This window comes from Myxocyprinus asiaticus, chromosome 31, assembly GCF_019703515.2.
Source record: "Myxocyprinus asiaticus isolate MX2 ecotype Aquarium Trade chromosome 31, UBuf_Myxa_2, whole genome shotgun sequence".
NCBI classification, from domain to species: domain Eukaryota; kingdom Metazoa; phylum Chordata; class Actinopteri; order Cypriniformes; family Catostomidae; genus Myxocyprinus; species Myxocyprinus asiaticus.
Window position 1 is genome coordinate 35,721,319 of NC_059374.1, and position 13,934 is coordinate 35,735,252.

Consider the following 13,934-nt stretch of genomic DNA (forward strand, 5'->3'; position numbering starts at 1 on the left):
CAGGCCTCCTAACACAGTCCCGGCCCGGTGGCCGCCTCCCAGGCCTCCTGACCCAGTTTTTGCCCTGAGGCGTGCCCCCCCCCAGACCTCCAGACCCAATCCTTACCCTGGGGTTCCCTCCCTGGCCACCTGGTCATCTTCCTGCCCTCTTCAGCCATTTTTGGGGCACCAGGAGTCCCCCTTAAAGGAGGATTATGTCAAGGTCTGTCTCCCTCATGTTTTCTAGGACTCTTATTTTGAAGTGTTTCCCCCGGACTACGTTTCCCATCATGCGCTGCTCTCATCACTGCCATCTGTTCCCCATTGTTCTCACCTGTTTTCCATTCCCTCCTTAGCCCGTGTGTGTGTGTGTGTGTGTGTGTGTGTCCTCTAGTTTTGCATTTCTTTGTCAGTTCTTGTTTGTTGTTGGTTTGAGTTCACGTTTGTTTGTTTCACTTTCATCATCTTCATTAAAAGCCTGCAGATAGATCCTACGTCTCCCGTCTCAGCTCCACAACTACGCCTTACAAACAGTATGATATGACTTTTCTCATTTGGGCATACTACTGAAATAATCTAAGTTGTCCATCTATTTAGACTTAATATGTGCCTGAGAAAATGCTTGTGTAGCTCATGTGTAATGTGTAGCTCAATATGTGTTTGACAGCCAGTTGCATCTCATGAAATTTCAATGTGAAAGTAATGAATCCTGTTCTAGATTGTCCTTGAATTATCTCTTTGATATGACATAAAACATCAAAATATATAAAATACATTTTATTCTATTTTCTGCTTGTTTTGAAAAAACTTTGAAAATCTGGGCATTTTGTAGATCCATTTGTGATAGATATGCATGCGTTGTACAAAACAATGTTTCTGTGTTGGGCTGGAGTGGCCTCTCCCAAAAATAACAGAATTTTTGTACTAGCCCCAGAGCCAAAGCGGTACACAGCCATGTAGTCTGACAAACTGCTGGCTAATCTACAACATGTTGTTTATTTATGAAATCTGATTATGGATTTTGAAAATTATACAATTACTTATCATGCTTAAATGCAAATGGAACTATGCCATATTTCATCAGTCTCTTTCATATTGATTTGACTTAAGGAGTTACTATTAATAAAAAGGGTTGAAGAAAAGGCATCCAAAGGAAACAAACTACATAGAGAGTTTATACCTGAGAGGCTGTATTATGGCACGGTGAAAGCAGGGACGTAGAAACGAAGAACTAAAAAATGCAGCAAGCTGTGGAAGATCGGAAAATCAAGAAGAGTGTGTGTGTTATTCTGAATATTACACAAACACAAACTAGTGGAATAGAACAATTGGTTAAATTTGATGGCTATGACGCTATGTAAAAAAAAACAAAAAAAAAACAAAAAAATAATTACTTAACAGAATTAGAAACAGGCTTAAATGGAAGTTAAAACAATATTATAGCAGGTATATGAAAAAGCAAGAAGACAGACAGAATTAAATATATGTCAGGATTTGATTGTGTTAACACTCTGGTTTCTTATCAGGGGTCTATAGAGAATTTAACAGGTCCCACCTGTTTCTCAAGATGCTCCTCCAATGAAATGTGCATATTACGGTGAGGACCCACCTCAAATGTACCATTGAAAGCTATACATTTTGAACAGTCAAGCTTTGGTTCTTTGGCCTGATACCCAGAATTTGTTTCTGAAATGAAAAAAAATAAGTACTTTAATTAAAGCACAACAGCGTTACTCACAAGACATGTAATAATTCTTTAACATATGCAATTTGGGGCTAAAAAAGGCAAAGTTGGATGTATGTAACAGTACCTGTTGAGGACAGTTCAATGATCTTTGAGATGTACAGAGAGGTGGTGATAAAAAATGTAAGCCACAAAATGACAAGAATCATGCACTTCTTCCACTATCACATGGGGGGAAGAGTAATAAGAAAGTCAGTACTTTGAGAGAGGAAAAAAAAAAAAACATTAATATAAGAATTTTTAAAGAAAAGTTTAAATATGCAGCAACCTTTCTAGATTCTTCACAAGCATCTACATCCTGTAAATCCACATCCTGTAATCCTACCTGATTAAAACAGACCAATGCAATTTTTTTAAACAGATTGTACATGCAACACATGACTTGTTATACCTAAAAAAAAAAAAAATATGCTGGTTTGTACCAAATGTTACAGTGTGAAATAGTTCTTTGTGTCTTAAGCATAGAACAACCTTCAGCATAGTACTCTTCAATGGGTTGTCTTGACGAATAAAATTTTCCTTGATATTTTGGCATTTAACAGGTCATTCTACTATAAAAATATACTGTAAATTTCAGAACTCAAAAATTAATCCCTAATGCAATAAAAGCATTTATTGAAAGCAAGCTGCAAAAATGCCTCATTTGCTACATTCGTGATTTCCCTACATCGCTAGGGGGCCCATTAATTCATGACCACCTCTACAGCGAAAAAACCTCATTGCCTACCTTACATCATCACACCCCTGTCCCTGTCCAATGGCTAAATGATCCATCAGAGATGTACTGGGACTAAAAATCAGTCCAGAACAGGGCAATGGTGGCACCAAATGGAAATAATTCTGCTTACTGAAAATACAGACTTATGTTACATATGCTGCTTACACATGGTCACTGATTGGATTAAAATATTTTTAAATAAAATTTTATTTTTCAAAATAATATTGGGCTTCATTCCTGAAAATTTTGTAAATATACGAAAGAATTGGAGGTAATTTCCACGTAAAATGAAGATTCCCGAAAACTTTCCGCCAGATTCACGAACGCTTCGTATTCCCCAGATTTGTTAGTACAACTTGTGAATGTTAGTGAATGGACTAACTGCTTTCACGTTCTAAGTAGTGCGGCCCATGCGTTTCTGTTTAAAGTATTCAACGCGCCTACGTGCAGAGATTTATTCATGGGAATGCAGATTTTTTTTTTTTTTAGGACTCTCAGATTAAATCAATAAATCCTATTTTTTGAGCTATCGTGACTTCTTAACTTTATAATTTGCTTCTAATATACATATTTTTCCTTTCCAAATGTAGCTAAACTCAGCTCCTGAAAAATAAATCAAACCTGTATAACCTGCAGCAGTCTGGCCTTCTCATTAACATGTATTTCATTCATTGATGATATTTCATACCAGTTGGGATTAAACAATAAATTCCAACATGCCACGATTGCAAATAACTTCTTTAGATAAATGGCCCAAATGTATTTATTTATAGATACATTAGCTGTTATCTTACTCTGACCATGCTTTAAAAGTCACTCTGAATAGAATAAAGCTGTTGTATTACTAAATTAATAAAATAAATAACTGTGCTAAAATATAATTCACCATACAACATATATTTAATCTATTTCAAACTTTATAACTCATTATCTTTAGCAGCTCTTATTTATGCATTTGCATTTCAAAATGTATCGATATACAGTACTTATCAGTGAAACAGTGACACAAAATAAAGATTAAAGAGAATTATATGTTGGAATAGTACTTGTAATAACCACAAGCACCACTATCACAACTGTAATACCAACATATTTTTTTTCTTAAAACGTAACTTATAAATAACTTTCTTAGTAATGCAACAATTTATTGTATAATATACACTCTTAGAAGAAACTATTCTATACAGAACCCAAAGGAGTTCCATCCTTTGCTTCATATTTGGAACCTCTGAAAGGTTCTACCAATTTTCCAAATTGGTTCAAACACAGAGTTGGAAACATTTTCAAATTTTCCCCACATAACTTTGTCATTATACATACAGTATATTATGTTCATCAAAATCAAAATGTAAATTTTCTCTGTCAAACACATAGATTTGATCATACCGATTTGAGAGTAAATGATTTATGAAATCATTCATTAGCATAAAATGTTAGTTAATAACTCAATTTCACTTATTTTTTGACAAAACACTCGGTGTTTCGCTAGTATTTTTTAATATTTTTTTTGCAAGGCTATAAAATATTCCCTCAATTTGTTGGACTTATATTAACTCATACAATGATTTATGTAGAAAATATTACAAACACAAATGCTTTATGATGCTTGGTTGTACAGACTGTTTTCCATACAGATGAGGAATAGTTAAAATTAATAACTTTCAGTTTTCAGTTTAAAAAATAATAGCTTAACAATAACATTAAGTCTTAGCTGTCTGACTTTCTGGGGTCTTTGTTAACTAATAAAAGTCAAAGAAAAATAAAACCAGGAAAAGAGACTGCATACCTATCCATCATGGCCATATGGTGAGTAATTAGATCCCATGATGAAGTAAATAATCCAAAGTCTGAAAATCAGTGTGTAACTTTAAGAATTGTCACTACCGAACACTCTCTGCAATTAAATAAACTTTTTGGGGTTTTAATCTAAAATATTATTATTTTTGTGTTTGTACAACTGTTCACAGCCTTGATTATTTCTTTAAAATTAGTGGTTTAACATTACATTTTATCACTACTAAAATAATCATGTTACTATGTTATCATATGTTTCAGACTGTTTATGCGTTGACCTTTTTTTTTTTTCTTTTAGTTAATTTTAATTTTAGCTTGTGATTATTGAGAAATAATCCTAAACTTTGAACAATTGTACCTTCATAAAACATATTTCAGATTAAAACCCAAAAATGTGTATTTAATTGCAGAGAATATGTGTTCAGTATTGACCATTTTTAATTTTACACACTGATTTTTCTGACTTTGGGGACATTTACTTCAAAGTGATTGGAACAACCCGTCTATGTATATGCATTATAGTCTCACTTCCTGTTCCCGTTCAGGCTAAAATCAGGCTCAGCCAATGGACAACTAAAACTTTTAGTATTTCAGTAGTGACATGAAAATGTAGGACAGCCTTTTTAAATTGAATTATTTAAAAATGTAACCCTTAATAGAATGTAAATATTTTAATTTCTCTTTAAAAGAAATTAAAAATATATTTTAAAAAAACAACACTTAAGTTTATATATATACTATATATATAAATATATATATATATATATCTCCAATTTCAGCCGAACTCATCGACACCTGTGGCTGCTAGTGTGTAATCGAATTTTAGAGCTCCTTGTGTGCTATGAAGCGATTTCCAGTTGTACGCCTGCGTTATGTAGGCATAGAGGCAGTCGCACACAGGACGAGAAGAGCCATGCCACGTCGTGCCGTGACTAGGACATGGCACAGGTATGAAACACAGGGCACGACAATGCGGTTGAGGTGGCAGACAGTACACACAAAAGTTACCAATGTTTTCCCTTCTTCAAGAATGAAAAAGGCTAGAGTAATTAATGTATGCCCATTGATAATGATTTGGATTGAATTTAATAGAAATGATCAAGTTGCGCTCTGTGTCGCGGCAGAAATTTGAGCAGCCACCGGAGTCATAGGTGGGCGCCGCCGACAGACGCCGAGCGGCAGTGTGCATGCATTCTAGGGCTGCCCCTAACCAAAGATTTTCCTAGTCGACTAGTAGGCGTTAATTTAAGCCATTTGTCGACTAGTCGCACGTTTATGATATTAATTGAATTACTTAAATATATATATTTTGGGGGGGGGTATCAGAAAATTGTTTGAGTTCCAGGGCTGAGAAAGTATAAGTAGCATTGCTAACACTGTTCTTCATTACAGAGAAATACTAAACCGTAATAATGAGCCTTTAACATAAATTTTATAAGCGCACGCACAAAGTGAGCCGCAGCGACACCGGCAAAAGCGGTAATGATTCTGAATGTGTCGGAAAAACCAGCAAGGAGACTGTCTGAACATTTTGTTAATTTATAGAGAGAAATGCACATTAGGGTTGTGCCGACAGACGATGATCTCGGGGATCGATGATGGTCAGAGTGATCGCCAATAGCTGATGACTTTGACGATGTCAAGACGATATTTGGCTCATTTTCCCATTAATGTATACAATTATTATTATTATTTGGCTATTATCAAATTAATATTACAAATAATTTGCCCGTAGACACACAGACACATGCTTGAAGAAACATACTACTATATTATTAAGAACAGATGACAGAAAAGCCATCTATGCGCATGTATGTAGGTTCGGAGGCGTGCAGTCTCGTGGAACACGCGCATGTAAAAGGTTCTCACTCTTTCTTTGTTTCTGTCTTCTGAATTTTTTTTTTTTTTGCAAGAACAGTATCGTCTATGAGTGCTGCAATTGACCTCAGATCATCTCAGCTCAGGAGGTGCTTTGAGTTCAGTTCACTTAATTTCCACACAGCAGTTCATTGTGAACGCAACTTTGCAGCCTATACATCTGTGATTAAAACATAAAATAATACAAAAACACGTTCACCTCGAACCTTGATTTATATTTCAGTGATTATTATCATCATAATTATTATGTTTGCATTCATAATTGTTTTTATGTCTTCATTTGTGTAAGTAATTTTCCGCCTGCATGTTTAGACGGATACTTGCCTGATGGTAAACTGAAGGTTACTTGTGAATTAAGGTGTGACATTTTTTGATCACTTCATTATTTTATTTACTTTTTCGTTTAATTTGTAGTGCGATTTGAATTTAGAAATGTATTTGATTTAAGTTTTTCATTTTTTAAATAAATTAATTTAATTTTCAATGCAAAATCACTAAAGTAAGAATATTCACCGATCCCTCAGCCCCGGGGTTTCTGATGTAATTGGATATTGCGATGTGTGTATATGTGTGTGTGTGTGTATATATTATATATATTATACACACACACACACACACACACACACACACACCCAACCGGTCAAATGTTTTGAAACACTTACTCATTCTTTATTATAATTTTTTTTTTTTTTTTTCACATTTTAGAATAAAAGTAAAGTCATCAAAACTATGGAATAACATAAATGGAACTATGGGAATTCCAAAATAAATCAAACTGTGTTATATTTTAGCATCTTCAAAGTAGTCACCCTTTGCCTAGAATTTGCAGACATGTACTCTTGACATTTTCTCAACCAACTTCTTGAGGTATCACCCTGGGATGCTTTTTAAACAGTATTCAAGGAGTTCCCATCTATGTTGGGCACATAGTGTATATCGTGAAGGAGGGAACAAAACGAATTTATTCACACACATGATGAATTCGTCAAGCCTCTGGGGTAGTGGGCGAAGCCATGGAAGACTCTGAGAGTGGAGCCAGGAGAGGCTCGACGAAGGCGGAGGACATCACGCGTATTGGTTAGAACAGACGTTTAATATATATATATTTCTTTTTTAAATCGTCAAATCTCCACAACATGCATCATCACATTTTTTTAACCGTGATGTATCGTGCCATGATAAGCCGTTACACCCCTAATTGTTGGTGTATGAAAACATGTACTAGATGGATGCCTTTGACCGTTTTGATGCATTTCCGAAGATGTGTGCTTCAGTACAGGATGATATTGTATATGTATGTATCTAGTTCACCCTTTGTAATGGAACTGTTACTGAAGGATGGGGCAGTTAAAAGCACTTGGACACGATCGCAAAACCATAAGTAAACAGTTTCATTCATGAATATTTCAAATGTCATAACTGTTTGATAGTTAGCTCTGCTGTGCTTGAGTGAACAGTTTAATATACTCTGCTGAAATATGTTGGATGTATGTTGTGTGTAAACCCTGAAATTTAGTTTTATAATGTTGTGGAGCTTGTTCATTCTGTTCCGATTGAGATTCAAATATGGCTTTATTTGAAGGGCTGCACGATGTTAGCCAGTCATAACAGTGGGAGTTAACATTGAAGTTTAAAGGAGGCTCTAAGGCCAAAACCGAACGTTTCAGACAGAGGGTCAGAGACAGGGTGGAAAATGATCATTTATTACTAAATTATGACTGTTTTGGTAAAAAAAAAAAAACTTAACTAACATTATCAGTGGACTAAGAAAAGATAATAAAATTATATATATATATATATATAAACCTTTAAGAGACCCCAAGTCTCCTTTTAAAAAATAGTGCACCCGGAATTAAGAGTTCTGTCATTATCTAAATAACCCATTATGACTTTTTTCTGTACATAGAGACAATATCATCTCTATGTACATAATTTCCCATTGCACAGCGGCTCCATAAATTTTATATTGCCCATTCATCTATAATAAAACATTAACAAATATCATTTATTTGAATTGATAGCTATTAATTTAAATAACCTTTGACCATTTATGACCAGATTGGTGACATGAAGACACTGAATCTAATTGGTTTGGATGTTCTCAGTAAGACTTATAAACAACAGCCATCTAGCTTGTAGGCTCCACTTTGCAGAAGGTGTCTGGCGTGTGTGTTAGTGTAATGACTGCAGGCGGACACAATACAAAGGTAATCACATGTGTTAATTCTGACAGCTTTATGCAAAGTCAAGGTGTGAAGATTTGAAGTTGCAGTGGCAGATTTGAGAGGTTGTAAGTGCAGATTTGTGGTTCACTGCGAAAGTGAATTAAAGTACAAAAGTTAATATGTAATAGAGCACAACAGTGCCTGTCCACTTTTTCAGCCGTCTGGGTTCCAGAAGTATTTTCTCCATTAATTTCTTCCATAGACTTTTTATAAAATCCTTCATAAAAGAGTCGTAAGCCAAGAACCAAACCAACCAGCTCAGAGGTCAATCGCAACATCACAAACTTTTTTTTTAGGCAAAAAAGTATTTGAAAATCGGACATAAAGTCAAAGGCTGTGTACTTTCTTTCATGAGAGCACAAACTACAATCCCATGAAGCATTGCGAATGATGCAATTGAATACAAAATGATGGAAATGTATAAAACTATTGATTTTAGGTGGTTGATTAACAGTATAGAAACAATATATTTTACAGTTATTGCTAAATATTCCGATATGTACAAATAAGTAGTTTAAGTGTGATGGGAGTGCGACTCGATTATGTCATTCACAGTGCATCAAGGGAGTGGGCGGTCGCTCTGAGGTACGTTTCACGTGTTTCGTTGGCCGCAGTTCTCTGATTGGTGGATCTTTCTCTGCTGCACCATGAGTAATGTAGTTTTTTTATCATGAATTCCCCTATCAAATACAAAAAAAAAAGGCGAGTCACTACGCCACCACAAGGACCTAGAGCGCAATGGGAATTGGGCATTCCAAACTGGGGAGGGAAAAGGGGAGAAAAAAAAAAAGAAGTACCTTTATTTTAATACTGTCAAGTCCGTACGCATTTCCGTCAGGCAATGAAGCAAACTTATTACATTAATTTGACTTAATGAGCGTTAAATATGCTTTTCATATGGGACACGGATACGCATGGGGTCTTTGAAGCCAAATTGTTCTCTGCAGCATGCGTACGCGTCAACCAGGCTTCCTACGAAATGCGTGCTCCATTGACAGGATCCGTGCAAGCGCATCAACTGGGCACTCCTTAAAATGTGAGCTCTCATGACAAACACAGTGGCTCACATGCCCGATTAATTCAGGCTTCCATCGATATCCTTGCGCATGTGAACCATTTGAATTTTACACGAGAATTTGCTATTTTAAAGTACCATGGAGAAGTTCAACCATGTGAAACAGCCTGACAATGCCGACATTCTGTACAGCACTAACGAGGGAAAGAGAAACACCTGCTCAGCTCCAGCATCAGTTATAAGACTTTACAAATCTACACATCAACACCCTTACTAACATTTATCCCAGTTAACTGTAACAAAACTTTTCATTACAACTGTGGAAGTTGTAGCTAAGAAAACCACGAATAGCACGGATAGTTGGAAACAAGTCATGGGTATGCAAGTACTTTGAATTGGACTAAACTGAAAAATTAGCTGTCATCAAACGAGTGATGATCACTTGTGTGTGACTTTATTTTTTATATTATTTATCTGTATAATTGTTTTCAACATCTGAAGTACCTTATTTTGTTGTGGATGTCCCAATGTGTATACAGAAAGCTGAATAAAATAATAAAATAATATTTTGGTTGCATTTAAGGGCAAAAAAAATAAATTGTAATTGATTGTGTAAAATAGGCACATAATATATCTAAAATATCTACTGCAGGCCCCTGAATCGAATCGTATCGTGGCAGACTTTGAAGTATCGGCAAACATCGGATCGCAGGCCAAGAGAATCGATTCAAGATCGTATCGTGATGAAACGTCTGATTTACACCCCTACTAGAGACAGTGCTCATCGTCACACACAAGCGCTAAACACCAGGTTAACACATGTGAAATTAAAATAATGCAATAAACATTAACTAAACTACATCAAATATAACACAGAACACCCAATCTACGTAACTAATATTAAAAATAAGAACATAACTATTACGGTAAAATATAATGAAAAGTAATGGGTCATGCAGGGAATTCTGGGAACGACCGATTATTGTTTTTGCCATCATTTTAACAATAATTTACCGTAAAAAGTACACATACTCTCGTTAAATATAAATTTTTACTGTAAATTATATGGGAAAATCATACTTTTTACATCTAAAAAATTTCATTTTTACAACATTTTACCGTAAAACTACATATATTGTCTTTTTAAATATATTACTTTTTTTACCGTATATTTTAAGGTAACCATCCGTTAACTAATTAACATTTTTTTACTGTAGCATTTTTACAGTCTTTTACCATTTTTTACAGTGTAGGTCTGTTTTTAAAGGTTTATAAGTTAGTGTTGAAAATCAATTCATCAATGGGATAAATGAATGAGATTTTTACTTCCGGAACCAGACTATTGCACTCCATACTAATACGTGTCTGTCAGTGTATTTATATGAAGGTCATTTCACACATTTGTGACTATTTGTCTGCAACTATGAATTAAAAACAGGTTTTTGATGATTGTCTGTGAGTGCAGATTGCAACATTCAACTTCAGATCAGTATTTTACAAGTTTTCACATCGGAGCTGTGAGTGTAAATTTCAACTTACAAGTACAAATATTTATTGTAAAAGTTCTCAAATTCAAATCTACATGCTCGTGAGTTTTGCAACAGATTGACCTTCATAACATGCCAACTTCCCATGTGAATATGTTGAGAAAGAATATGATTCTTTGTAAGTTTCCTGCTGCTCATCGATAGTCTTAGTTAGCATTAAATCTAGGAGCAGGACAAGTGGCTCACTTAAGCATACTTACAGTATTGTTCATTTGTCACTTTTGTCTGTCAAATCCACTTGTGAAAAGCAAATAAATAAATTGGTCGGTAAGAAATTTGACTCACCTTGGCTGGTATGCTAAAAAGTTCATTTCTGACCCTGTTTTTGGGTGAACTATTCCTTTAACTGCAGTAGCAATATATGGCAGACTTTTTAGAAATCAATAGTCCGTACAAACATTAAAATTGGAATATTGTATGACAGGGCTGGGTATCGCCTGGCACCTCACAATATGATACGAATTGCAATACACGTCACGATTCTATATATTGCGATACATCACGATATCATAATTTGATTCAATTACGAATCAATTTCAATTCCAAATTATTTGGGTATATTTCAGTTATATTCTGATGTCTGATGAAGAGCATGTAGCTCAAAACATCATGTTTTTGTCTCTTGCTGAGCTCATTAAATTGATTTGGAAGTAACAGTGTGCCAACTTTGTTGTGTTTACATGATATGAATACTCAAATAGTTGAATAAATGTATTGATGCATGGATCTAAAGTATCGATACAATATCATGAGAAAAAGTATTGCGATATATATATCGATATATGATTGACACAGCCCTATTGTATGACAAATTAGAAGTTTTGATAATTGTTATCCACAATACCACTTAATAATAATAATAATGATAAAAAAAGAGAAAAAATATTATTGTTATTATTATTATTAATAATAATAATAATAATAATAACAACAACAACAACATTAGCCAGTTTAGGTTTATTAATAAGAAGCCTTTGTTTACCTGCAGCTCCATCATGTCATTGTAGGCTGATTAAGTGCACAGGGGTGTTGGGACATGCTGCAAGTTAAAATACACAAAAAATAATATGTATAAATACTGGGTGAAATAATACAACTTTAACCCTTTGATACCAAATCACTAAGGAAAGAACATTTATTTACTTCAATCAAGAATATCATTTTCAATGGGGACATTTTTGTCCTGAAGGTCCTGAGTGTAACTATTTTGTGTACACTGTGTATTATAGTTGAATTATAGGAACTGAGGTTGAAATATCAAAATTCCCCCCAAAATACACACCTTTGGCAAAAAGTATGCCATTGGCATTAACACAGCCAAAATGATCGAAAAAACAAAAATGAAAAAGACAAAAATGTCTTGGTCACTCAAGGGTTAAAAAAATGAGTTATTATGACTTCGACCTAATTGTATGTACACCTCTGACCCACTTCTGACTAACTGTACATGTTGGTTACACCACACGACTTTTGTGCCCTTCAAGTGGAGTGGAAATGTCGTAATTACGAGTTCCAAGCACATGAATGATCCCGCAAAGTCGGATTAAGGAGTGGGGAAACTCGGAATTCTAGATACACGAGTTTCCAAGTTGGGATGTTGGAAGGGGCGTGTCAACATGAAAGATGGAAGTAATGATTTTGCTAAATTATTTCAACTTCTGTAATTTATTTCAATAATATTAATTTGTTTTATATGAGAGTCAACTAATGACTCACACTTTGCAGTTTATTTTAAGCAAATTAATTATTAATATGTAAGATACCATTCATTAATAAATCATATATGTTGTTTATAAGTGGTGCAGATGTATTCACTAATGTTTATTTACCTGTACAACAGAATAAATTGCTTTTGCCGTCGTTCATTTCGGAATTTAAGTTTAAATTATTTGGCTTCTTCCGTATTTTGTTTCCCACTTGAATGCATAACATGTCGTTGTATCGAATGCCCAACTCGGTGGTACAAGCTTCCCAGGCAGGGCCGTAGCTAGTGGGGTGAATGGTGGTAACGATTCTAGGGCCCAAGGGAACAGGGGGGCTCAAAACATTAGGTAAGGGGCCCAGAGCAATATACAGTCAGGGGGCCCAGAATTCCTTGCTATGGTCTTGTTCCCAGGTGCACTTGAAGGCAGCATCTGATTTGGTGGACAAAAATGTTTTCAAATATGAATCATACTTTAAAACACAATTGTTTCACTGCCCACACAATTCAAAATTCCCGTTTGTGGTACGACTGTATTATTTATGTTGTAGAACAAATCGTCCATATACTGCCAAGTCATGTTAATCACAGACCTTATTTATCTCACAAGTCCAAACCAATCATTATAAAAACACATAGGAAAATCCCGAGGAGAATTATCTTCCGGGTTTTTGAACTACAAGCTGGACGTGATTTTGGGGTATTTTGTAAATGCTTGCACATTTTCATTCTTGGAAAGAAAGAAAGAAAGAAAAACAGCTCGACAAGTGATATGGCGCGTGACCGTTCTTTCTGCAAACGAAGATGTTAGCTAATCATAATAGTGGGCGTGTCTAAAAAAATCACAATGCTACGTCATCTTTTTATTTTTATTTATTTATTTATTTTATTTATTTATTTATTTTTTTCAGAAATTTACTAACATTTAAAGAGGCCCACGAGGAAAATAATAAAATAAAATAACATAAAAATGAATGACAAGGCGCCGTTAAGGATTGATACTTAACAGAAAAACTAAACATCCCAATTAACATTAGAAATATCACTCAGTCAGCAATATCAATGTTATGGTGAACTTCTTAATTAACTGAGGAATATTACTCTGATGAACAGATTATGCAAGGCAGAGGAATTGCTGTCGTTACTACGAGTGAATCGCAAAAACTCTGATCGCAAACGCAGCAAGAACACGGGAGTGCCAACGCCCGAGCATTAGTTTGTAAACCAGCAGTAATTTTTTAAGAAAATGTTATTCAATTAAGATCAACCATTAGACTTACATGTTGTCATGGACTCACAAGAGAACACGTATCCACTATAAAAGTCGTCCTG